General features: G+C 43.5%; 1 protein-coding gene across 3 annotated transcripts in view; it reads left to right on the plus strand.

Annotated features, from left to right (window-relative positions):
* The window catches only part of arhgef12b (Rho guanine nucleotide exchange factor (GEF) 12b), a 153114-nt gene that overhangs the window by 13359 nt on the left and 112267 nt on the right, over positions 1-27488 (plus strand). The window lies entirely within an intron of this gene.

Consider the following 27488-nt stretch of genomic DNA (forward strand, 5'->3'; position numbering starts at 1 on the left):
ATCTGTTGCTGCTGGAAATTTGGTCCATTTGATGTCTTAATGGTGCGGGTTCTTCCGTTAAACCTTCGGTGGCACAACGCTCTGTATAATTTGGAGCTCGGAGGAATGTTGACGTCCTTTGAGAAGAATTTCTTTTCTGCTTTAACGCAGAAAAAGATGTTATCGGTGCAGCGACTTCCTCAAAGCCCACTGAGCCAATGTATTTCTTTTTGCTGCTGCTTTTTTTTTTTTTGAAATTATGATGGATGTGATAGTAGCAGATGTGATTTTCTTTTTTTTTTCTTTCTTTCTGGAGCTCTTCTGTTGCTGATTGGATTTTTAAGGCTCCCAAAGTGCTCTCAGGCCTGTAAAATTAGCGCTGTGGAGTCATCTCGGTCATGTCCGCCAAACACGAACCAAATGGCTCTTATTTATCTCTCGTTTTTCCAGCACATGTTCACTCATCAACAGACTTTTAACAGACTCCTGTTTGATGGAGCAGAGGACGATGGGGGGAATCCAGTCCGCCTGCCAAGCTGCTTAAATCTGGATTTTTTTTTTTTTGCAACTTGTATGGAGAATAAATCCTGACAGCTTGGGAAATTATATTTACTATTCTGTTGTGTAATACTGAGATTATAGTGCTGCAGTTACAGTATGTCTTGTTTTTGACTATCGGACGTATATTAAATCACATTTTCAAACGTTAAATCCTTGCAATACAAAACCTGGTTTTAAGTATGTACTTACCAATGGTACCACCAAGAAATATATCCTTAAGGCCAATTTATGCTGACAACCCAGTCCTCGCAGATGGCGTCTGCGAAGCCCCCCCCCTTCGCAGACCCTCTGCGCGCACCTCCCAAAAATTGTGACCACCGCAGACAGCGTCGCAGACAAGAGGGCTCTGATTGGTCCACTCTACATCTGCTGTACACGCACTTCTGCTTCCCTACTTTCCCGGTTTGTTTTGTTTTCACGACCGCCATTTTTAAAAACACGAGCGAAGATGGAGCAGCACGAAGAGCGGTTGATCGAGGAAGTGAGGAAGTACGTACATCTATACGACTCCAGTTCTAGTCATTATAAGTAACCGGAGGATAAACACTCCACTAACCACACCCACCAACTACTCCTAGCGATTTCGTGACTTCGTGCCCCCTTGTGTTGTGGCGGTGAATAACATCGCGCACGCCTATTACTCCCCGCTCAACGATAAATTACAACTGTCTGCGAAAAGCTGTCTGCGAAAGCCTTGTTGCAAGAGCATGCAGAGGCCCTTAGGCTACAGCCAGGCTACATCTTGCAATGCTTTGTGATGAAAATGAGGTGCTTGGTGGCAATGTTTCCTCAAGTTTCGGGAAGTATTCCCAAACCCACCTGTGCGTCAAGTTTGTCAAGCGCTTTTAACAATAAAGATTGTCGCAAAGCAGCTTTACGAAAAATCAAAGACTTTTTAATAAACATAAGCTAATTTTATCCCTAATCTATCCCCAGTGAACAAGCCTGTGGCGATGGTGCCAAGGAAAAACTCCCTCAGACAACTCGAGAAAGAAACCTCGAGAGGAACCAGACTCAAAAGGGAACCCGTCCTCATCTGGGTGATAAGATGGCGTGATTATAAATAATTTGCTTCTATAACTGTCCTAAATGGTCGCAAAGTACAACTGTGTAACCAGGAAATTCAGGCCATTATTAAAAAATGTTCTGTTTCCAGTCCACCGGCCGGGTGAGTGCCGTTTGTGCGGTTGAAATTTTTTTTTTTTTTAACGCCGTTTTTTTGACATTTTTTTCGGGTTCGTAAATCTAAAATCGAACTTGACATTTCCGCATTCCCAGGGCTTTCCACTATTGCCGCTTTTCCACTACAAACGCGGCTGAGTCGGGCTGAGCCGAGTCGGGCTGAGCCGTGCCGTGCCGTGTCGGGCTGAGCGGGGCTGTTGGAGTTGCATTTCGACTACAACCGCGCTGAACCGTGCTGGCTGGAAGTGGGTGGACACATTGGGTGGAGTTAGCGAAAGTGGGTGGACATCAGGTGATGTCGTTAAGCAGCGCAAACAGTGACATCAGTGATCTTTTAAGCGGTAGTCTCACGAGCCGAATAGTAAACAACAAACATGGAGGACATGGAGTCGTTAGTGTTGCTGGTCTTGGTGCTGTGGCTTGTTGTCACCGACAACGCGGACAGATACTGGCAAGAGCGTATAGATGAGGCGAGGCGCATAAGGCTTCAGAAATTCTCGTAATTCGTAATTCTTCTTCTTCCGGGTTTGCGGTGTTTACAGATCCCAGCGTGCTCGCGGGGCGTGTGTGGGCATGTGAGGACACTCCTCCTCACCAATCAGTGCACAGGGGAGTGTCTGCTCACGCCCCTAGCCTCACTCGGCTCGCTTTGGCTCGCTTCAGCCCCACTCCAAAACGGTGCGAGTTTTAGGGGCTAAGCAGGGCTGAAGCGAGCCGAGTCGTGCTGGTTTTTGGTAGTCGAAACGCGAGCCGTGTCGGGCTGAAGTGAGCTGAAGCGAGCTGAAAAAGGGTAGTGGAAAAGGGCCATAAGGCTCATACTAGCCAGCCATGACAAATAAGTAGCCAGCCGGGGGAGGGGGGGGGAGTGTAAACAAACTCCTGTGCACGCAGTTCCCAGGATTAAATGTATTTTCCACAGACGATTTTTATTTATTCACTTTACTCAAATACAAAGTAAAATTGCAGTAAATCTTCTTTCTTTTCTTGCGTATTGCATCATGAGGCGTTCCTGGCTTGTAAATCTCTTATTTTCGGTGCATGACACATTCACGCAGCCGAGCATGCTATGGATTAACAACGACAACGGTCTGCAGTGGGGCTACACAATTACACGCTCAGCGAACATTTCTCTATTTGTGTATGAAAACACACTCCAACCACTCAGTTTGGTTTCATTTACAACCAACGGTGTCTTTTGATGCCAGCACGTAATTGAACGAGAGAAGACTGGTTTACCGGAGACAAAATAAGCGTTATCTCTGCTTCTGTCCCCTCCGACACACTACTGCCTCCGCCGAGCGCGCACAGTCTGAACTGAATCAGCTCTGCGCATGCGCCGTGCGGCACAAAAAAATGGCAGCCACCATGAAGGAAGGAGATCCGGAGTTTTCAAACATTTGCTTAAGTGTGAAATCGCAAAATGGTATTCTAGCGAACAACAAAATAGTAAAGATTCAGAAAAACAAATCATTCAGTGATCATTTTAATAGTGTAATTTCATCCGAACTAGGCCTAACGCTCGATTTAGAACTACAAAAAGTCCGCGTGTCGGACATTTTAAGAACCTTTTGTAAAAGTTTTGCAAATATTGCAGTCAGCATTTAAAATGCTAACTTAAAGTTTTTGTACAAGTTTCAGTTGATTAAACTGTCATTTTATTAAATGTGTCTGCTTTTGTAATAAAAAAGTACTGAAAGAAAAAGCAAGCACAGCATTGCGATTTCTTATCCATCCATAAAAAAAAATCCCTCCCTCCCGACTGAAAATTTTTTTGCTCACCTGGTGGACAGGAAACGGATTTTTTTTTAAGGATGGTCTCAGCATAGTTTTAACATGAAGCCTGTTTTGCTGAACTGTTCATGATAGCCGCAATCCTAAAGTTGGCAAGTCAACTGTAGTCCTCAGGCATAAACGTATTACTGTAAGTGTCCAGAACCGTCTTCCAAGTGCGTCTGTGGACTGTCCATATGGCGCCGTCCTCCACAGGAGCGATGTGATGAGACTCCAGCCAGAAGTGGGGCATCAGGATGGATCAGGCGAGTCCGAGGAGCACAAGAGGTCAGCATCTTACTGGTGTCTCAGGATCAACATATAACGAGGATTTGCCGCTTAGGTTGCCGTCGAAAACATCGCCACCAAATTTTGACCACTCACAAGGCGGAGACACACCAGACAACAAATCGCGAAGCTTGGAGAACATTCATGCGATTGATGGTGATGTTGCCAAGTATTCATGAGCTGTAGTGTGACCAGAGCCTTAGCTATCAAGTAATTAAAGGCAAAATTGACAATAGCGTCCTCCTGGGAACGCACATAGCGCTAGAAAAACACGCAAGAATGACGGGATCTTCCACAGCGCGTTTAATTTTTTTCATGAGTCATGAGCGTTGTGTGGTGTTTTGTGTATTTTCTGCATACCTCTAGCAGCATGGTCCTCACAGAGAGTGGAAAATTATGGTAAGGTTGTGGTTTGCGTGCTGCACTGCTACTTCACTTTTCCGTCTGGTTGAAAAAAGCTACACTGATCAGCCGAGCATGGGCATTGCAACACGGTTGAATAATGTCGATTAAAATGCACTTCTGTGCATTGTTCTCTTATCGAACTGAGTACTGTCATGGAGTAGGGTAAATCCCGGTAAGATCAGAATATGAAAAGCACGGTTGGAAATCATAACGTTGGCTTTCAACGTGTTTATGTAAATATGAATTCTTATAAAAACGTGTAACGTAATAAGTCGGGGATTTATGGCGGATGCGTTAGATTTAAAAATCAGTTTGGTGTGTGTGTGAAGATGCCTGTCCAGCTCTGATATCAGGATCAACTTTGTGTGACTGTAATTCTTGTTATATAACGTGTAAATGTGGTGATATGATATCATACACAGCTCAGCTTTTCTAGCCTTAAGAGAAGGGTCTGAGAAAGCGGACAGCGCTGGAATGCCCCACAGAGCTGTTCTGTCTCAGTGTTTCGCTGATCTGTTTAACCCCCCCCCCCCCCCTCTCTCGGGAAGTGGTGACATCACTGATAAACAATGTCTGTCAGCAGAGCCAAGCCAACAGCCCGTCCCATCAGAGCGGCAGGCCACCAGCAAAGCATGGTGGGAAGGGGAAGAGCTTTTTCATGCTCTTGATTTGCATCACGACTCTGAAAGAGCGAACCACACAGCACAAAGCAGTTTTATAAATCTTAGGCATGCTTTCATTATAAGAAACATACAGTACGGTTTAAATATATCCAGAGGATAGCTGAAGAGATTTGTCACTTCTGAGTACAGTCATTAGGTTACACACACGCAACACGCGATTGTCTTTCCATGACTCAGAGCTGTAGGGGAGAGATGATGGCCATAGAGCCTCCCGCCATAATAACAGGCCCGTGTTATTGTGACATGAAATCAGGCCTGGAATAAGCTTGCCTGGCAGGTCCGACGTGGTCCCGCACCGCAACACACTTTTTCATGAACTCCAGGACAAGGAAGCAGGGTTGCCAAGTCTGCATGACAACACCCAGCCCCATTCCAAAGCCCAAAATGGGTGCAAGGTTAACAGTTGGTTACACCCTACTAAAGACACTATGAAACACGACATCGGGACTGCTACTGACGAATATTTTAACAGAGGAGCAATAAGTGATTAACAAAGCAGCATTGCAGATACAAACCATTCTTTTGACAGGGAATCGTCTTCAGTTATTAAAATTGTTCGTAAGGGCATTTGCACAAGAAATGTGGTACTGATGATAAATTCAGTTAGTTTGGAAAAAAGTTACGTACAACAAGACCTGCTGATGTGAACCTTGAGGTAGTGTGGTGTGTTTTTATCCCCCGCTGGCTGAAAGGCCCGAAGGGGGATTGTCGTGGCAATTTCCGTCTGTCCCTCCCTCCCGGGAAGGGTGTTCACCTTCTGAAATCAACTCCTCTCACAATTTTTGGAGGAATTTCACAAAACTTGGCAGGATTCTTTGTTATGCATTGGTAATATGCATATTGTAATTTCACTCATGCTTTACCAGAGTTACAGCCCTTGATTAACAAAATTCTAATTTGACAATTTCATGAGTGTTGGCAAAAGGCATTGTTGTATATCGGTAGTATGTATATTATTTTGTTCAATTCGGTCGCATTTTACCAGAGTTCCAGCCCTTGATTAACAACCTTGTACTTTCACAATTTCATGAAGGTGCGCTCGCCTTCTGACATCAACTCCACTCACGATTTGTGGACGAATTTCTCGAAGCTTGGCAAAAGGCCTTGCTATATGATGGTAATACGCATATTTTATATGACGTATTATAGACGCGATTTTAATTTTGTGTTATGACGATAATACACGATTTTAATTTCGTTTGTGAAAATTCTACCAGAGTTTTGACTAGGGGTGGGCGGTATGGCCAAAAATGTATATCACGGTATAATTTGAGCCACTGGCGGTATACGGTATACATCACGGTATTTGTAGTTTTGTATATAAATTACAACAGAAAAGTTTCTTAGTGGTTACCATAGCAAAAAGTAAAAGCTTTCAATCAGGATTTTTTCAGCAATATTGAAATTTATTGTGCAAAACAGAAAACACAGGACATATAAAAAAGAATATTTATATTTTAAAAAACTAAGAATAGGTAAAGTTCCTCAAATAAACTCCTCGAATTCCTCATAGACACAAAATTGTAAAGTACTTTTCTAAGTGCAAAAATAATCAACTGAGATGTAGAACCAAGCTTTTAAACAGCTTTAGTGCCAATTAGTAGCACACTTCAAGGCAAGTATAAAGTGAACCATAGTGGTTAGTCTTGAGGTGGTTGAACAGATTGTGTTACCGTGTCTTGCGATCACTGTCGCCCGGCATATCTTGCAGATAACATTTTCTTGTTTAATATCCATCACTTTAAATCCAAACCATGTCCAGATTACTGATGTTGCGCTGACTTTTTTCACGAGCTCTTCCTCTGCTGCCGTCTCTTCACTACTCGCCGCCGTTGTTGTTGTTCTTCTTCTTCTTCGAAGCAGCCAGGCGGGCGTTCAAACTATGCATTACTGCCAACTAGAGGAGGCAATGAGCTATCGCGGTACACGCTATGACACAAACTCTCTACCGTTGGTCAAAAAATACCGCATATGGTATCATACCATGCAAACCGCCCACCCCTAGTTTTGACCCTTGATTAAATAACTTGTACTTTGACAATTTCATGAGGGTGTATGTTCTTCTGAAATCAACTCCTCTCACAATTTGTGGAGGAATTTCACCAAACTTGGCAAAAGGCTTTGTTATATGACAGTTATATGCATATTGAAATGTCCTTTAATTTGGGCAAATTTGACCAGAGTTACGCCCTTGATTATTAACAAACTTGTATTTTGGCAATTTCATCAAGTTGTGCTTGCTTTCTGAAATCAACTTCCCTTCCAATTTTTATTATCCCCCGCTGGCCGAGAGGCCCGAAGGTGGATTATGTCTTAGCGATGTCCGTCTCGGGAAGGGTACTCGCCTTCTGAAATCAACTCCTCTCTCAATTTTTGGAGGAATTTCACGAAACTTGACGCATACGCATCTTACAGTTTCGCATAATTCAGTCGCATTTTACCAGAGTTATGGCACAGTTGCCAGCAGGGGATATTGTGCCGTCCAAATGATGCTTAAGCATCATTTGAGTTTGAAAGCAAATCTATAAAGACAACAAGGCGAGTAATTAACATTCAGACAAAAGAAATAAAGAGCTGAAGTTAACGTGTGCCTGTAGTAGCGCTGCAGTGGCCGAGCTGCACTATTGGAAGATTTTATGAACACTGCACTCGAGGCGTTCTTTCACTGTTTAGTCAATATTTTGTCGTTTTCAGCTTGTTGTGAGCATGCTTGGTCATTTACAGCTGTTCCAAAATCAAGCTCACTTGTCATTGACAGTGGTCAGCTGATGGCCACGTAAAGGCCAGTTTATGCTTCTGCGTCAAAGCTACGCAATATCAGTTCATGCTGCTGAAAGATGCACGCCGAAAATACACACTGTATCTCCCTAAAATTGTAACTATGCGTTGTGGGGATATAGAGTGCAATGACTTTTGTTTGTTTGGTAGCATTGCGTTTCTGGTTGTTCCTCCTTGTTTGCGAAATTGTACAAGAGAAATCTCCTATCATGATATTGTGTTAATTTGAGTGTGTATATATAAAGTGTGAGGCTCTATAGTGGCTGTGGATCCTTATAACGGCTAGTTTAATCCTGCGGGATCACACACTTCTGTCTTTTTCTTCTAACAGACTCCAAAAAACAATCTGTGGTGTAAACTTGGTCATGTAACGATTCAATCCGATTCACAATATTGGGTTCATGATTTTGATTTTCCCGTGATATTTTTGAAAAAGAAAAATTACATGAAGGAAATTATTATTAACATTTCCTATTCTTTATCAACTTAAATATTCCTTTAGTTGAATAAAAATAACCTTTTCATTTTCTTAATAACCCCCCAATAATTATTTACACAATTATACTCGCCTATTCACTAGAATATTCCTTTCATTAAAAATGAAAGTCAATAACAAATAGGCCTTTTCTTCATACACGTTTATGAATGTTTGTACTCCCTCCATTTGTTTCTCTTTTCTTTATCTTTCAGCAGCCTGTAAAAAGAGAGCTCTGACTTTTTTGTTAAATCTATTTGTACAGTCAATCACACAACAGCGCTTTCACATTTTAGATCTGGGGTGGGTTTCCCAAAAGCATCGTAGCACAAAAATCATCGTTAAATGGTAGAGAGAGCATCACAATGGTCTCTCTCTCTCCCCCCTGGTTAAGATGCTCTTAGCATTAAGAGGCTTTTGGGAAACCCACCCCAGTTTGGGGGGGGGGGTTTCCACAGAGCTGTGTTCCTTCCACCTATGGTGAAGTCATGTACATTTCCTACTATTTAACAATTATTCGCCGAAGATGAAGTGAACATCTGTGAGGATAATTGTTTTAGTATAAATACACAGGTGATTTTTATTTTAAAAAATTGTATTGGGAAAAAAAATTATTTCAAACTTCAAAAGAGGCATGCAAATGGGATAACGGCGTAGCACAGACTTGCCACTTACCTACGCCGAGTCACAAATACTTTGTTTTGAAACGGCTAAAATAAATCTCAATTCCACCTTGGCTTTGGATAGTTTTAGACCAAACTTCGTAGCATCTTTAGTGCTTTTAGGAACAGCATTTTCTTTCGTCATTTGTATTTCTTCCTAAACTTAGTGACGAAGTGATTGGCTGCCACTTTGCCGAGTCGCTCGAGGTGATTTATCGAGAAATAGTCTGAATTTCTCGACCAATCAGCATGTGCGATTTTTCTATAATCTCCTGCATATTTATACTTAGTTATTGTGCCCTCTGCTGTCTAAACAATGCAATTACAGCTAGGAAAATCTAAGATTATGTGGCCTGATGATCTCAATTCATTTTACTTCAATTCGAATTGTGATACTTTTATATCGCAGTTTATCGTCACATGATGTATCGTTACATGCCTGTCGATCAATGATTTGATAGAATTGCGGATTTAAAGTTACACGAGTTACGCCGAAGTGTTTTGAGCCGCTTGTTCTGCTGAACGCAGACAGACATGTTCCAGCTTCAGAAATGCTTTTCACCTGGTTCCGAATGAATCATGTGGGGTTACTTTGTCACCCAGTAAAATGTGGTTCAAAACAATGTTTTTGTCTTGTGTTTTATGGTTAGTATTCCTACACGTAACTCGCCTTGCTTTTTCCGCTCTTCTTCGACGTGTAAAATCAGTTCTGGTGTGTTTTTTGTGACGGCGTCTCCTAGAGGAGATGCGTACCTTGCATGCAAATGTCAATACTTCACTGTATGAGCGCCAATGCCATACCTTAAGCCTACAGCTTAGTTTCTACAAAGAAGTAGAAATTAGTGTTTACTTTCTGTTTCAGTGACTGACATTGAGGAGGGTGTGTGTGTGTGGAGGGACATGATTGCATGTCAAGAAGATTAAGAGAACACCAAGATATTGAAATTATCTGAAGCACTGACATCTTATTTGTGCTCCGTGATTAAATCGTAAGAGTATAAGCAGTCAGTTTTATCAGATTTGACAACCGAGACAATGCAGACAGGTTGACTCACAGCTAACGTGTCTCAGCCGTCCACCCGAGACTGATCGAAATACCAAATTCGAACCATCACCACCTCGACAGCGCAAAATGGTTTTGTCGAAACTTGGACTGCTCCAGAAAACTGGCGCATGTTGTACTTTTGGACGTGCCTCGGCGTGTCGAGCAGACAGAAGCCTGTCCTAGTCGTGAACCACACCTCAGTGAGCAGGGCCATGGAAGAATTGAACTCCTAAAAACACCTGCGATACTTGCTTAATAGAAGCAGGATATTTAAATGGTACTGTAATCTCAGAGCTGTTTGGAAACGTGACTTAAAAGAACCTGAAATGGAAAAGCACGAGCAACGTTTGGTGAGCTTTAGATGGAGCCAAGATGCTCCAGAGAGAGCGAAGGAGTTCAGTGTTGACGTTGGAGCTAAACAGGAAGTTGTTGCAGAGAGCAGTAATTAAGGCGTGGTCAGTCGGTTATTACAGTTTGAGGGACAGACTGTGTGTTTTTATTCTGACTTATAAAAGCTTTGCATGATTATTTTCGAAGACTCGAGATGAAAAAAACATCTGGTTTTGAACTGATTGATTTACTTATTTTTGTTTTAAAACTCCACTGAAATGTGGTGCTTTGATTCCGTATGTTGATGCGTTTCCTTCTGAATCAGGAAGTCACTGGGAGTCATGAAGTACTCATCAAACGCTACGTTCACACTGCAAGGCTTAATGCTCAATTCCGATTTTTTTGTGAAATCCGATTTTTTTGTGAGGTCGTTCACATTAACAAATATATGCGACTTGTATGTGATCCTCAGTATGAACGAAAAGCGACCTAAAAGTGTTCCGCATGCGCATTGCAGGATACGACGACGTCACACGCAGTGAGCATGGCCAGTGTTTACGGAAGTAAAACCGCCCGGTTGCGGTATGACCCATCCAATCTAGCTTGAATAGCTGCATCCCCCCAAATGGAAATCAGCTCCCTAACCTCTGCGTCCTTCCATTGAGAAGATTCAGAACCTTCACAGCCCGAAGCGTCCCTCGCATTGATGTCATACGCAGGGGCGCAGATACGTTTTTTGAACTGGGTGGGGACAAAGCTGCCAGCAAACCAACCCCAACCCCGATATGCCTGTTAAACTTGTTGTTAGTAACCATAGCAACCAAGCTCGAGCTCGCAACCTGTGCAGTCTGCGCAGCTCAACCAACCGAATATCAGTCTTTGTTTTGTTTTATGTGAGTTGTTGCAACTATGTATACGCTGCTGTGCACCTCAATAAACCGAATGGTAATTAGTCTTTTGATTTTTCCGTGAGGTTTGCCTTATGCAAAGAAAGACAGCATAGACGTTTTTTCCTCCCTATAAGTGGGGGGGACCGAGCGAGGTGAATTTAAATCTGGGTGGGACGAGTCCCACCCTCTATCTGCGCCCGTGATTATGCGCCATGTTGTTGTAACTTTTTTTGAGAGACCCGCCGCCTACTTCAGCGCAGAATAGTGACGTTTGTGGCTTGTTGATGACGTGTAAGTCGGATGAATGCGACCTGGCGGTTCAGACTGAAGTCGCATATGAAAAGAGCGGATAGGGATCGGAATTAGCACCACATATCCAAACGGCCTGTGTCGGATTTGAAAAAATCGGATCTGTGTCGTTCATATTGTCAATAAAAGATCGGATACAGGTCACATATGGGCGAAAAGATCGGATTTGAGTCACTTCAGCCTGCAGTGTGAACGTAGCCAGAGTTGTACAACATCCAATAGTGCCACGCCCCCCCACCATATTTAAACAAGCCTGTCCATATCTTTAATGAGGTTACATTTCGCTAAACATGGAGGACTGCGAAGAGTTTAACGAGGACCTTTTACTTTGAGTTTGCGGTCATGTGACTATGACCTCGTCAGGGTTCCTCGTCACACTCGTCATTGATGATGAACATAATCCATCAGTGACGAGGAGAAAATTACTAACAGTCGTCACAGTGACGAATGTGTTTGTCGTCATCATCTTTTCTAGAAATCCCTTGGCGGGAAGCTGGAGTGTAAACAATAAGCACGTGCTTGTGACCAAAAAAAAAAAAAAAAAAGACTACACGTAATGACCAAATGGGCGCCAAACTTTTGACCAATCGCAGTGTGGTGGTGTCATTATCTCTGCATGAACCAAAAAATGGCGCAGTCTAAACTGAAGTTTTTTGGGCAAGCTGCTTCAAGAACTGAATATGATTTAAAGGCACTGGGGAGGCACACTCAGAACCCCGACTGTCCCCCAGCACGGGGGTCGGTGTAATTAAAATGTCAAAGTGAAGGTGCTGTCCGCCGGCAAGCAACTGAAGGGAGCTATGTTTCTTGCGGCGTGGTGTGTTGAGTTCCCGTGGCGAACATATGATGAAAAGCGCCGTGTTGTTCTGTGTTTTTGGTTTATAATTTGACGGCAAATTCAGCTTCCTTCACTGTTGGTTGGTCCAAGACTCTTCTCGACTCTGTTCAATTGTAAATCACGTTTTGTGTTGAAGTTAAAGGTAAATAGAGTCCTGATGCCTCTTTTGAATAATTCCCTGCTAAAATATCCTTAAGCTTAAACTAAAGAGGGTTATTTTAGCTTGATGGTGCACAGGGCACCCAAAATCAAGTCTTTCTGATTAGATTCTGGACTGGAGCCCAAATTTTATACGTAATGTAGAGAGCTGTATCCGTACACATGTTTGAATTGTGCCAGGTCGGTGGTTATAAACCTGTGTTAAGTCCACTTTAAGTCGGTAACTGAGGAAAAAATAAAATACAGACTTAGAAAAAGTGAAGAATGTTTATTTGACTTTATTTTTCAAGGAAAAAAATGGAGAATATTTTTCAGAACACAGGAGGAACGCTGCCTCGTACAAATTCCACCTTCTTCCACAGCGGCTACAGTACGACGACGACGACGATGAAAATAGCTCGATTGTCGTTTTACAAGTTGTGCTATCTTTAAACGGTGCGTTCAGATGCAGTTACCTTGCTGTTGCAATTCTCATACTGAGTCATGCTATTCGGTTTTGTTAATTCATTCGTCTTGGCTCGATTCGCATTAAGAAGCAGATGCTTGTTGCTAAAATAATTCAGCAGTGCACTGTGGAATAAATCTGCTGATTATCCCCCGCCCAAGCAAAGTTGGGCGGGGGATATAGAAACGGGTTCCGTCCGTCCGGTCACGTTTTTGTTTCCGGGCCATATCTTTAAAACGACTGAAGATATCTTCATGAAACTTCATATACATATCAAACATGTGAACTGGTGCCTTTTGCTATTTTTGAAAAAAAAAAAAAAAATAGAAACCAAGAAGTCAAAATCTAATACCCTGTCCACACTAGGGATTTTGTACTGATACGAAACTACTTTCGTACCGCGACAACTGTCCACACTAGCAACTATACCGGTACTGTAGCGGTATAACTGTATCGGTACGAAACCCACAAATGTATGGGTTTCGTACCGGTACAGTATCGGTACTGTAGCGCTTCGCTGTAGTGTGGACAGATGAAGCGGCTCTGTATCGATACAAATATAATGCGCATGCGCAAAGTCACACGCCTCAATCGATGTCTTCGCTGAATAAAATAGTGAAGAACGGAGATTCGTTTGTTTCTTTCTCAACTGCCTCGCGCGTTTTATACGATTCGACTGAATAAATGACCACCAGAAATACAGACTGTACACTGACAACAAAAAGCACACACACGGTGTTTCATCCGTACGGAAGCCGAGAGAGGCCCTTCATATAATCCTTTTTTTTTTTTTTTTTTTTTTTTAATTCACCTTGTTATCCCGAGATAACGACATAATTAATTCAGGATCTCGAGAAAACAACACAACTAATTCGAGATCTCGAGAAAACAAAACAATTATTCAGTGATCTCGAGTAAACAGCTGAGAAATGGTTCATTCAAGTACGCCAAGAGACTTGTGATATGCTGCCTTTGGGGCTATTTCTCATTCTGTATAGACGCAACTTTGGTCATTAGAATGTCTGGAATAATCGATCACCTAATAAGGCAATATTTTGATCAGGGGTTGACACAGGGAGAGATTGCATTAAGTCTTTTAATAAGGGATCATTTCAAAATTAGTCTGCGGCACCTCCGCAGAAGACTGGCCCGGCTTCGTCTCTACCAATGGAGATACATACCCCTTTTCCACCAAATCAGTTCCAGGGATGGTTCGGGGCTGGTGCTGGTTCACAACTCGTTCAACTTGCGAGCCAGTTGAGAACCAGTTTGCTTTTCCATCGCTCGCGGTGCTAAGCGGAGCCATGTCATTACGTCGCTGTATACGTCAGTTACGTCGCTGTATACGGAAGTTACGGCGCTACGTTTACATAAACCTTGGCACGAATATCAAAGCAAAAACAACATGGAAGAAGCAGCGGCAACAACAACAATAATAATAATGGATGACTTCGCGTTTGTACAGCTGCTGCTTCTCGCCGCTTAAGAATGGCGATCTTTCGCGGTCTTGTTATTGTTGTTGGTCTTAACAACTCCGCCCCCCCGCTGACGTAAGCGGTTCTTTCCTCTGGCCCAGCAGAGAGTTGGTGCTAGCCTGGAACCCGTTTTTCTGGCCCCAGAGCCAGTTCTTTGTCAGTGGAAACAGAAAACCCGGTTCCAAACTAAGCCCTGGCCCCGAACCAGCCCTGGAACTGCTTTGGTGGAAAAGGGGCATCAGTGATCCAGCTGAGATCATGAAATAATTGTTTTGTTTTCTTGAGATCATGGAATAATTGTTTTGTTTTCTCGAGATCTCGAAATAACGGATGCCATATATTCTCGGAAGGAAGTTACTCGGTAACCACGGAAACATTTCGCACACGCGCATTTCAACTACCGTGAAAGAAAACCGCAAACATTTCTCGCTAGTGTGGACAGATGCACTAAACTGTACCGGTATACTTTGTATCGATACAGTTATACCACTATCGTACCGGTATAAGTGTGAACACAGCATAAGAGCGATGTTCGTTTCCAGAGCATATATCCAAAACTGTTCACGACATGGGTTTGAAACTTGGTACACAATGTTAACAAGGTGATCTAGATGTGCCTTTTCATACTAAGAAATTTGAGATTTTAATTTTTCATGTTAAACAATTTCAGACTCAGTGTCTCAGATTAGTCTTTGGGGTAGGTTTTGTTTCCGGAGCAGAACTTGAAAACTATATGAGTGCTATGGTCTTGAAAGTTGGTATGTGTGTTGGTTAAACAATGTATATGTGCCTTTTGATACTAAGGAATGTGAGAAATTTAGATTTTTAGCTCACCTGGACCAAAGATCCGCTGGGTTTATGCCATGGGCTGCTGAGGTCAGTGTTAAGAGGTAGGGTTGGTTTCCTGCAGCAGAACTTGAAAAACATGATGACTCATATCTTGAAACTTGGTATATAGTTGGTATATACCGTAGGGCGGGGGATATAGATGACTCTGTCGTCTTGTTTTAATTCTAATAGTCAAGCTTGGCAGGTTCTAGCAGGAACCAGCAGATGTAAATACCTGCTCGTTTTACATTTGCAGCCTTTGGAAGACACCCTTATCTAAAGCAACTGACATTCATTTCATTTAAATAAATAAAAATGTGCGGTTGAGGGTTAAAGGCTTTGCTCAAGCAGCTTAGTCCGGCTGCTAAGCAACAACAACAACAGCAAAGACAGACATGGGATTGTTCGTTTTGTGATGGAAGCATGAAATTTGGCACACTAGCTCAAGTTGATGTCTATAATAATTCTAGATTTGGGGGCATTTGATCCACTGTGGTCGCAAGAAAGGGTGTTCGGGTCGACGTAAACGTATGAAGGGTAATCTTCAGTGTACAGCGTTATCCTTGTAATCAGTAATGACTAGGCCATCCTTAAAAAAAATATCCGTTTCCTGCCCACCGGGTGAGCAAAAAAATTTTCAGTCGGGAGGGAGGGAGGGATTTTTTTTTTTTACTATATGGATGGATAAGAAATCGCAATGCTGTGCTTGCTTTTTCTTTCAGTACTTTTTTATTACAAAAGCAGACACATATTTAATAAAATGACAGTTTAATCAACTGAAACTTGTACAAAAACTTTAAGTTAGCATTTTAAATGCTGACTGCAACATTTGCAAAACTTTTACAAAGGTACTTAAAATGTCCGACACACGGACTTTCTGTAGTTCTAAATCGAGCGTTAGGCCTAGTTCGGATGAAATTACACTATTAAAATGATCACTGAATGATTTATTTTTCTGAATCTTTACTATTTTGTTGTTCGCTAGAATACCATTTTGCGATTTCACACTTAAGCAAATGTTTGAAAACTCCGGATCTGCTTCCTTCATGGTGGCTGCCATTTTTTTGTGGCGCACGGCGCATGCGCAGAGCTGATTCAGTTCAGAGTGCGCGCGCACTCGGCGGAGGCAGTAGTGTGTCGGGGCCGTCGGAGGGAACAGAAGCAGAGATGACGCTTATTTTGTCTCCGGTAAACCGGTCTTCTCTCGTTCAATTACGTGCTGGCATCAAAAGACACCGTTGGTTGTAAATGAAACCAAACTGAGTGGTTGGAGTGTATTTTCATACACAAATGGAGAAATGTTCGCTGCGTGTTTAATTGTGTAGCCGCCACTGCAGACCGCTGTCGTTGTTAATTCATAGCATGTTCGGCTGCGTGGCTCAGGTGGATAAGGCGCCACACCATAAATCCGGGGACCCGGGTTCGATTCCGACCCGAGGTCATTTCCTGATCCCTCCCCGTCTCTCTCCCGCTCATTTCCTGTCTCTACACTGTCCTATCCAATAAAGGTGAAAAAAACCCAAAAAATATCTCATCTCATCTCTCATCTCATTATCTCTAGCCGCTTTATCCTTCTACAGGGTTGCAGGCAAGCTGGAGCCTATCCCAACTGACTACGGGCGAAAGGCGGGGTACACCCTGGACAAGTCGCCAGGTCATCACAGGGCTGACACATAGACACAGACAACCATTCACACCTACAGTCAATTTAGAGTCGCCAGTTAACCTAACCTGCATGTCTTTGGACTGTGGGGGAAACCGGAGCACCCGGAGGAAACCCACGCGGACACGGGGAGAACATGCAAACTCCGCACAGAAAGGCCCTCGCCGGCCCCGGGGGCTCGAACCCAGGACCTTCTTGCTGTGAGGCGACAGCGCTAACCACTACACCACCGTGCCGCCCCCAAAAAATATCTTTTAGAAAAAAATGTCGAAAAACCGGCGTTAAAAAAAAAAAAATTTCAACCGCACAAACGGTACTCACCCGGCCGGTGGACCGGAAACAGAACATTTTTTAATAATGGCCCTCGAGTTTTTTTTTTTTTCCCCCTCAATATTTTGATATCCTATGAATCCACGTTAACAGCTACAACTTTGAACTGCAAAAATGCTCATTTACTTAATACTGTATCCCTGTGTCACGTGACTAATCACGTGCTATCTTTGAGAACAAGAAATTCTGTCTTTGTGAGGTAGACGTTCAATCAACGTGTCTTTTTGTAAGCAACCTTATAAAAATACCTTGAAAACAAAAGAAAATTCGTTTAGCCTCCGTTTTGACGTTGGGTCGATTTTGCACGCGCGTATTCCAGGGTTTAGAAGCCGAATTTGAAACGTGTGCCAGATTTCATGCTTCTATCACAAAGTGAACAATTTTCTCACCGTAACAGCCCGACTAGCTTGGCAGCGCTGGGATTTGAACTTCTGACCTTCCGATCAACAGTCGAAAATCTTAACCACTGAGCGGAACTAATTCTGAAACTGAGAATGCGCTGCGTGGAAGCTCGTATCCGTGCTCCGTCTCTCTCTCTCTGCAGCGTCCAGGAGGTTTTTCCAACATGTTCGACTCCAGCCTCAGGATCACCCACTCGCACGTAGAAATGATTATGAATGTAACGGGATATTATTCCAGTAGCCAAGATGATAAAATTGAAATCCTTCCTCTGGCCATGACCGTGCGACCAGCACTGTTTGAAAGTGCCAGCGTTCAGTCCTATGGGTTGGACATCGCTATCATATCCCTCTCCGCTAGTTTAGAGCTGTGTGTGCCAGCAGACTACGGCTAATCCAGACTCGGTCTCGGGTGATACTGAGGCTGGAGCTCAACATGGTGGAAAAACCTCCCTGGAAAGTCACTGAGGTTGTGTTTTTTTTTTTTTTTTTAAACATGGCTTGGTTTGTTGATGGGTCTGAGCTTCCATGCTGTGCTTTCTCAGTTTCAGAATCCGTTATTTCAGAATGGATCGCAGGGTTCCCCCCTAGATATCTTCATTTGAGAGTCAACATGACACTGTTTTTTATTTATTTATTTTTTTGAGTCCTGATTTGCATATTTCGCAGGAATTTTACGACCGTGCCGAACTCGCTTGCTTACGGTTTGTTTTCGTTCACAGCGTGATTCTGTCCCCTTTATCATGTGCCACTTGTTTTCTTTCAGTTTCGTTTCTTTAAATTAATTTATACTTCATGTTTTACTGGATTAATCAAGATTTCCTCCAGAAGCTTTGAATTTAGGCGAGTCTAAAGGCCAATTTATGCTGACAACCCAGTCCTCGCAGACGGCGCCGCAGATGGCGTCTGCGTAGCCCCCCCACCTTCGCAGACGCTCTGCGCGCACCTCCCAAAAATTGTGACCACCGCAGACAAGAGGGCTCTGATTGGTCCGCTCTACATCTGCTGTACACGCACTTCCGCTTCCCTACTTTCCCGGTTTGGTTTGTTTTCACGACCGCCATTTTTAAAAACACGAGCGAAGATGGAGCAGCACGAAGAGCGGTTGATCGAGGAAGTGAGGAAGTACGTACATCTATACGACTCCAGTTCTAGTCATTATAAGTAACCGGAGGATAAACACTCCATTAACCACACCCACCAACTACTCCTAGCGACTTCGCGCCCCCTTGTGTTGTGGCGGTGAATAACATCGCGCACGCCTATTACTCCCCGCTCAACGATAAATTACAACTGTCTGCGAAAAGCTGTCTGCGAAAGCCTTGTCGCAAGAGCATGCAGAGGCCTTAACTCTTAAAACTGCAGCTCAGGTCATGGGTTCTAACACCACACACACCATAATGGGGCTTTGGGTAGCCTCTGTTTTGTTTATTGTTACAGTTACAGTTTGAGTTTTACTGAAAAATGTATAAATCGTGAAAGCATAATGACGATCATAACTATACCTGCTTTGTGGTCAACTTTGTTAACCTCAGTCAGTAAGCGTAGGTTGATTTGAAGAGGAGATGTATGTATGTGCAGGAAGAGTGCCTTTTTATTATAAAAGAAACAAGCATACAGTCCAAAACGGCAGGCTGAATCGATAACGATAAACGGGTAAAAGGGTCGAGAGGGGCATAAACAGACGAAACTGTCTGAACACAAACGAGAGACAATAACCAAGATGACAGTGCAATAACAACGGCTTAGTAATGGTGGTAAACAACCCAGTACTTCGCAGCGTGTAGGTGTTGGCAGCGTCCTTTTATGCGCGCACTGATTGCACTTAATCCAGGGCAGGTGCTTCTCGTTAGAGGCGTGCGCTGTTCAGAGTCCGTTGTCTGCCAAAGCATGCGGGTGTGACAACCACTTTCCTTTCATTAAACTAGTAAATACATCATAATAAAAAGGTTGCAGTCAGGACGAGTGAAAAATCTTGCTGCTTGTCTGACAGGACAACTAGATTAAAAAGTTAATGTCGCTGTGTATTAGGTTAAGGGAAACTCCTCGAGACGGCCAAACTCGCTAATGTCGGAATTAGTATTTCTAGCAGTATTTATTGATTTTTTTTTTTTGTGAAAGATAATGAGACAAAGACATCCAAACACACTATCGCTACGTTCACACTGCAAGGCTTAATGCTCAATTCCGATTTTTTTGTGAAATCCGATTTTTTTGTGAGGTCGTTCACATTAACAAATATATGCGACTTGTATGTGATCCTCAGTATGAACGAAAAGCGACCTAAAAGTGTTCCGCATGCGCATTGCAGGATACGACGACGTCACACGCAGTGAGCATGGCCAGTGTTTACGGAAGTAAAACCGCCCGGTTGCGGTATGACCCATCCAATCTAGCTTGAATAGCTGCATCCCCCCAAATGGAAATCAGCTCCCTAACCTCTGCGTCCTTCCATTGAGAAGATTCAGAACCTTCACAGCCTGAAGCGTCCCTCGCATTGATGTCATGCGCAGGGGCGCAGATACGTTTTTGGAACTGGGGGGGGACAAAGCTGCCAGCAAACCAACCCCGATATGCCTGTCAAACTTGTTTTGGGTTACCATAGCAACCAAGCTTGAGCTCGCAACCTGTGCAGTCTGCGCAGCTCAACCAACCGAATATCAGTCTTTGTTTTATGTGAGTTGTTGCAACTATGTATACACTGCCGTCCACCTCAATAAACTGAATGGTAATTAGTCTTTTGATTTTTCCGTGAGGTTTGCCTTATGCAAAGAAAGACAGCATAGACGTTTTTTCCTCCCTATAAGTGGGGGAACCGAACGAGGTGAATTTAAATCTGGGTGGGACGAATCCCCCCCTCTATCTGCGCCCGTGATTATGCGCCATGTTGTTGTAACTTTTTTGAGAGACCCGCCGCCTACTTCAGCGCAGAATAGTGACGTTTGTGGCTTGTTGATGACGTGTAAGTCGGATGAATGCGACCTGGCGGTTCAGACTGAAGTCGCATATGAAAAGAGCGGATAGGAATCGGAATTAGCACCACATATCCAAACGGCCTGGGTCGGATTTGAAAAAATCGGATCTGTGTCGTTCATATTGTCAATAAAAGATCGGATACAGGTCACATATGGGTGAAAAGATCGGATTTGAGTCACTTCAGCCTGCAGTGTGAACGTAGCCTATCTTGTTTTCATGAATAGTTTAGATTATTCTATCCACATTCACTGGATATGAGCAATCGTGCGCTCCGATTGGCCACTCCACTACTAGGCTATTAGCTCATATTGCTGGGTTTCACATGACGTCACATCCGCCCCATTAGTTATTCAAAACTTTAGCTGGTGGTCTACCAAAGCTCAGTTGACAGTGTTTGTATGGAGAAGGTGCATTGCTCGCATGAAAAATGCCGTACGCTTGCATTGTTTTAGGTTGTTCGAATCGATCAAACCGTCAAACTGATGATTTCCTTCAGGGTTCCCCATGAACTAATATAAAAAAAAAAGAGTGAACAAACACAGGATTTCACAAAAAGATGTCGAGAAAGGTGGCTTTTGAACCTTTGACTGTTTTTACAAGTACTTTTCTTGCTATGTGTCGTTATTTTACAGTTTTTTTTTTTTTTTTTAAGTCACGAAGCGCAAAAGTCCCCAGCTATTTTTGTTTACTCCTCACAAAGCCCATATGCATGAAGGTCGCGACAAAATTCTTACCCAGCCATACAGTTACGATGCGCCGTGATCACTTCTTCTCCGTCTTGTTTAACTAAGATCCAGGTCTTTTAAAGGGGTTTCTGATGATCTTTGTGAATTGTTTACCTGAGAGATGCGAGCCAACACAAGTGAGAATCAAGCGAACTGTTGTTTGTTTACACTTCAACTTGCAGCGCTTCGTTGTAAAGACGTGAACGAAAAGCTTAAAAAACTTACACGGGCAAAAACAATCCAGGATTCATTCGGCAGCAACTTGACAGCGAGGTCCTTTACCCAGCCACATACAAAACAGTTGTAAGCCTCCATACTCTTCCATGCTTTCATCTGTTTTGCGGTGTAGAAACGCCAGATAGTTCGAGATGTCAGGGAACTTGACTGAAGGGTAGTTTTCGAGGTCGTATGACAAATCCTTCTTTCCCAGACTGTATGGGTCGATTCCATTGTACATAGCAATTTGATGAATAAATCTAAAGCAAGCAGTGGCTTCTAGATTACGAGCGTACTCTGATGAATTATTGCTAGTTGTTTGCACTACAGCAGCCGTTTAGACCACCAGCTATTTCGCTTCTGGTAAAACCGCTAAGAAAAGTCACATGACTGAAACCCGGCAATACAGTGAGTAGAGAAAAAGAAAATGGCGGAGCGTGTTGCTGAACCAACCGAGGACGAAATAAAAACTCTACTTGAAAACAAAACCCCAGAAATTATCAAGTATTTAAAAGACACTGAAATAGCGAAAAGAATATAGTCGTGTCCCCCAATATCTCTTGTTCCATACTCCAATTGATTTGATGGTAAGAATATTTTTTATTTTTTCCCAAAAAAATTATTATTATTATAGCATTTTTCACAAATTGCTCCTGTCATTTCACTGGTTTGTTTACATTCTAAGCGGAAATGACTTTGTCGGACGTTTTGTAGAAAGATTTTATTTATCGAACTTGCAAAAAAAATGCTCCATTTTTCTCAAAATCCAGTGAATGTGGCTAGAGTAAAACAGTTATTCCACTCAATCTCGTCGTACATGGCTTCTAGGCAACTCGGTGCTACGCGCCTCGTCAGCTATCAGCTCATGTACTAGGGATGTTAACCGATGACCGTTTGACCGGTGGTTGACCGAATCAACGTTAACCGGTTAATTTTTTTTTTTTGGTTGTCAGTAAAAAAAAAAAAAAATCAATCGTTTTGGAGCGGAGAACCTGGAATTCTGTGTTTGTAAACGCTTGGGGCATGCCATGCGGTGTAAGGACCACAGCTGACAAATCAGAAACACCCATTCAGTCATGTCCCGCCCCAGTTAAAGACAGCTGACAAATCAGAAACACCCATTCAGTCATGTCCCGCCCTCCCGCCCCAGTTAAAGACAGCTGACAAATCAGAAACACCCATTCAGTCATGTCCCGCCCCAGTTAAAGACAGCTGACAAATCAGAAACACCCATTCAGTCATGTCCCGCCCCAGTTAAAGACAGCTGACAAATCAGAAATACCCATTCAGTCATGTCCCGCCCTCCTGCCCCAGTTAAAGACAGCTGACAAATCAGAAACACCCATTCAGTCATGTCCCGCCCCAGTTAAAGACAGCTGACAAATCAGAAACACCCATTCAGTCATGTCCCGCCCTCCTGCCCCAGTTAAAGACAGCTGACAAATCAGAAACACCCATTCAGTCATGTCCCGCCCCAGTTAAAGACAGCTGACAAATCAGAAACACCTATTCAGTCATGTCCCGCCCTCCCGCCCCAGTTAAAGACAGCTGACAAATCAGAAACACCCATTCAGTCATGTCCCGCCCCAGTTAAAGACAGCTGACAAATCAGAAACACCCATTCAGTCATGTCCCGCCCTCCCGCCCCAGTTAAAGACAGCTGACAAATCAGAAACACCCATTCAGTCATGTCCCGCCCCAGTTAAAGACAGCTGACAAATCAGAAACACCCATTCAGTCATGTCCCGCCCTCCCGCCCCAGTTAAAGACAGCTGACAAATCAGAAACACCCATTCAGTCATGTCCCGCCCCAGTTAAAGACAGCTGACAAATCAGAAGCACCCATTCAGTCATGTCCCGCCCCAGTTGAACACAGCTGCCACCAGTGTTGCCAGATTGGGCGGTTTCTCGCCCATTTGGGCAGTTTTACGTGGATTTTGGCGGGTTTTGAACATATTTTGGGCTGGAAAACGTCAGCAATATTTGGCAACATTGGCTGCCACTCGGTGAAAGAAAAAAGTGTAGACACAGGGTTTTTAGCTTACAAATTACTATTCTGTTTTTTTTTTTTAATTATCATTAGAAGGCACATGGAGTTTAGTCCTGCCTTGGCCAGTGCATTCTGAAAGTATGTTTCGGTCTGTAGCCAACAATGCATGTTATTGCAGATCATATCTCTCCACACAAGCTAAAGGCGCAGATGCCAACTTTTTCACGGCTTTTTCATGGACCGTAACGGCATTTGCTTATGTAGTAATTTTAATACAGAATTTACTCTGATGAAATTATTCAGACACTCCAACGCTCCCCTAAAAAAAAAAATCGGATCTGCACGAGCCGTGAAAAAGGCGCGCCGTTTGCATCCTTGTTTAAACTCATAGGTTAACCGACTTTAACCGGCTAATGAGGCTCGGTTGTCGGTCAAGACTTTTTTTTTTAGTTTTCGCCATCCCTATCATGTACGACTCGATTTCATGGAATAACTGTTAGTCTTTTTTTCCTGATATAAATTTTATCTAGTTCTGTCATGCCACAGAATTGGCAGCAATGACAAAGTCCTCTGCCTTTTCCACATTTGGAGAAACAAGTGATGCACTCATTGTGGTCGAATATATCTTTCTTTAACTGAGAATCGAGCCTTCTTAGCGAGCAGCTTCGAAACCGAGGGTCGACTCTGTACAAGTGTTCTCGATTACAGACGGAAACCACAAGTCCAGACGTTTTTATTGCAGATCAGTAGTTATTCATGCAGAACTCGCAAAACTCACAGTTCAGAGGGATTAGTCATCCACAGAATTTTAGACACTGCATCAGCGTTAATGTCTGTCTGAGTGTTAACGTCTGCTTAATAAGTAACCTTACACTGTAACCCAGGGTTAATATCCCGCCTATTAGACATACAGCTGTGCTCCGCTGCTTAGATTTCCAACAGCAAGCGGCTGAACAGGGCAGTGCGACAGTCTTCTTTAAGAAGAAAGAGGAGGAGGAAATGGCTTTTGGAGGGAGCGGGTTGGCTTTTTGGATTTGGAGCTCGGCCCACTGACTCTTCCAGCTGCGTCACTATGGAAACTGCCAGTAAATCTGCAGAAGTATTCCCATCCTTGTCTTGGCAGCAAACCCAAGCTTGGCATGGCTGCCTGCTCTGACTGCGTCATGCCCGGGCTAGCGGAAGGAGCCGATGAGTGAGCTGCGGAGCAGATGAAGCGCTGACCTCAGGTCAGATTTGTGTGTTTTTTGGGGGTTGTTGTTGTATTTAGGTGCTAAATTGGTAGTGCTGTTTCTGGATCAGCACAAAAAGGTAACAAAGGGGAAAAAAAAAAAAACCCGCACAAGTCACCGAAACAGCTTGGCAGATTCAATCAGTCTGTGGAATTGTACTGGAGACATAGGCACCCTTCTTTTACAAGTTGGTGATGGCAGTGATAACTGCGTAGGTTGAGATTTGGTGATTGTGAAGACCGTAGCATTTATATTTTACATGATTTTCGTCCTCATCAAACCATTCGTACCACTTTACGACCAACAGTGAACGGGTTCTGTTTTGGTTTCAAATTTTGAACCGTTTGGAGCATTTCAAAATAAATTGGTTCGAAACCTGAAAAGCTGGTTTCCAGCTGGAACTGAAACACAGCTGATTTTGGTGACAAGTGCAAACCGTGACGATGTCCGTGGGCGTGTCGTTAGTTTGGACAGGAAGCGCAGTGCAGCAATGAAGAACGCAACAAAAAGGATGCATTTTCAGAAAAAATGGGCCGAAAACAAATATCTGCTCTAACAGAACAAAAGCTTGGAGGTAATCGATGCACTCTGCCATCTTGCTACGACTGTTTACCCCTGTCGTAGATTGTGCAACACCGTCCGTTCATGACGCATCCTAGATTACAACGGTTCCGCTCAAAACTGGTGAAAACGTGGGCCGGTTCCTTGGTGCCAGCTAGCGTTCAAAGAATCCTGAACGGACCCGGTTCAAGAACCCGCTTCCTGTGAATCGAAAAAGGGGCATCAGTGACTCTTGTGGCCCTTTTCCACTACCCTTTTTCAGCTCACTTCAGCCCGACACGGCTCGCGTTTCGACTACCTCAGAGCAGCACGACTCAGCTCACTTCAGCCCGACTCAGCACCCAAAACTCGCACGGTTTTGGAGTAGGGCTGAAGCGAGCCCCTAGCCCCACTCGGCTCGGTTTGGCGTGAGCAGACGCTCCCCTGTGCACTGATTGGTGAGGAGGAGTGTCCTCACATGCCCACACACGCCCCGCGAGCACGCTGGGATCTGTAAACCCGGAAGAAGACGAATTACGAGAATTTCTGAAGCCTCACCTCATCTATACGCTCTTGCCAGTATCTGTTGGCGTTGTCGGTGACAACAAGCCACAGCACCAAGACCAGCAACACTAACGACTCCATGTCCTCCATGTTTGTTGTTTACTATCCGGGTCGTGAGACTACCGCTTAAAAGGTCACCGATGTCACTGTTTGCACCGCCTAACAACATCACGTGACGTCCACCCACTTTCGCTAACTCCACCCAATGTGTCCACCCACTTCCAGCCAGCACGGTTCAGCGCGGTTGTAGTCGAAATGCAACTCCAACAGCCCCACTCAGCTCGACTCAGCACCGCACGGCTCAGCCCAACTCAGCCGCGTTTGTAGTGGAAAAGCGGCATTGGACTCTGTGGGTGGGGGTGGAGTCATCTTGTAAAAGACCACGTCCATTTGTGGCTTGTAAGGTGAGAGTTAGTCCATGCTTGTTCAGTTGCACATACTTGAATAAGTGGACAGTGCAACATACTTAAAGGAAAGGGCTATCTGCCCTCTTCTGCATATGTCAGCTCATAGATGCCTACAATTTGCGAGTGCTGCTGTGATTAGCAGGGGAAAAAGAACAGGCCGTCCCCCCATAAATATTCAGTGTAAATGTAACTTTTTGACCCAGCAGCCAAAATGGCTGAGAGATGGAAAAAAAAGTTACTGGCCAGGCTTTTTTTTTTTTTTAAACCCGCTTTTTTTTTTTCATAGCATGATTTGCATGCATCAGTAATGTATAACCTTCATGTATAATTTCAGTTCATTGTACACTACATTATATAATATATTTGCTTTCACTACGAATATTTTCCCTGGCTGCTGGCAACGTACTGGGGAGCGCTTCATCAAAAAAGCGCTCCCGGTTTCGTTTCTATGCCGACAATATCTTGATGGCACGTCCTCACTCGAACCGCTGTCTGATTTTGGTTGAGTTGCATGAAAAAGAGCAGCAGTGACAACACCAGCACCTTTCTGAAAAGTGCAGAGATTTTCAACCAGAAATGCTCAGAGTGGCCGTACAAACAGCGGATGAGCGCGAAGAAAAAAAAAAAAGATGCGATGTGCAGCTCTTTCTCTTTCAACGGCATCACACGCGCTCTCCTCACTGGGAACAGTTAGAAATGGACAGGAAAAATAGCTGTATGGACACTCGCCCCCCCCCATACTGAAAGTTTTTCTTCAGCAGCTTCCTTCACATTTCGAGCATATTTTAAGGACCGTATGGCGTACAAATTAGTGTCCAGAAGGATGAGACTTGGTGAGCCTTTGACTCGGAGTTCAATTTGTTCACGCAAGTAATGACGGAGTTGGTGTTTTCCAGTATCTCTGTACGTGGATTATTTGCATGGGGACGTCTTTTTGCCTTACTTAGTATTTCCCTCAGCCTGGAAATTAGCTTAAATTTTGCAAAACATTCAGTTTTATCCCACAGTGTTATTGAATTCTTGACTTCTATTGTTACTGAATGTTCTATTATTATTCTGACCATAGTTCTGGTTGCAGGTTTATATTAACACGTTTGATCATACAGTGGTGCTTGAAAGTTTGTGAACCCTTTAGAATTTTCTATATTTCTGCATAAATATGACCTAAAACATCATCAGATTTTCACACAAGTCCTAAAAGTAGATAAAGAGAACCCAGTTAAACAAATGAGACAAAAATATTAGACTTGGCCATTTATTTATTGAGGAAAATTATCCAATATTACATATCTGTGAGTGGCAAAAGTATGTGAACCTTTGCTTTCAGTATCTGGTGTGACCCCCTTGT

Source organism: Neoarius graeffei, chromosome 28 (assembly GCF_027579695.1).
Source record: "Neoarius graeffei isolate fNeoGra1 chromosome 28, fNeoGra1.pri, whole genome shotgun sequence".
Classification (NCBI taxonomy): Eukaryota; Metazoa; Chordata; class Actinopteri; order Siluriformes; family Ariidae; genus Neoarius; species Neoarius graeffei.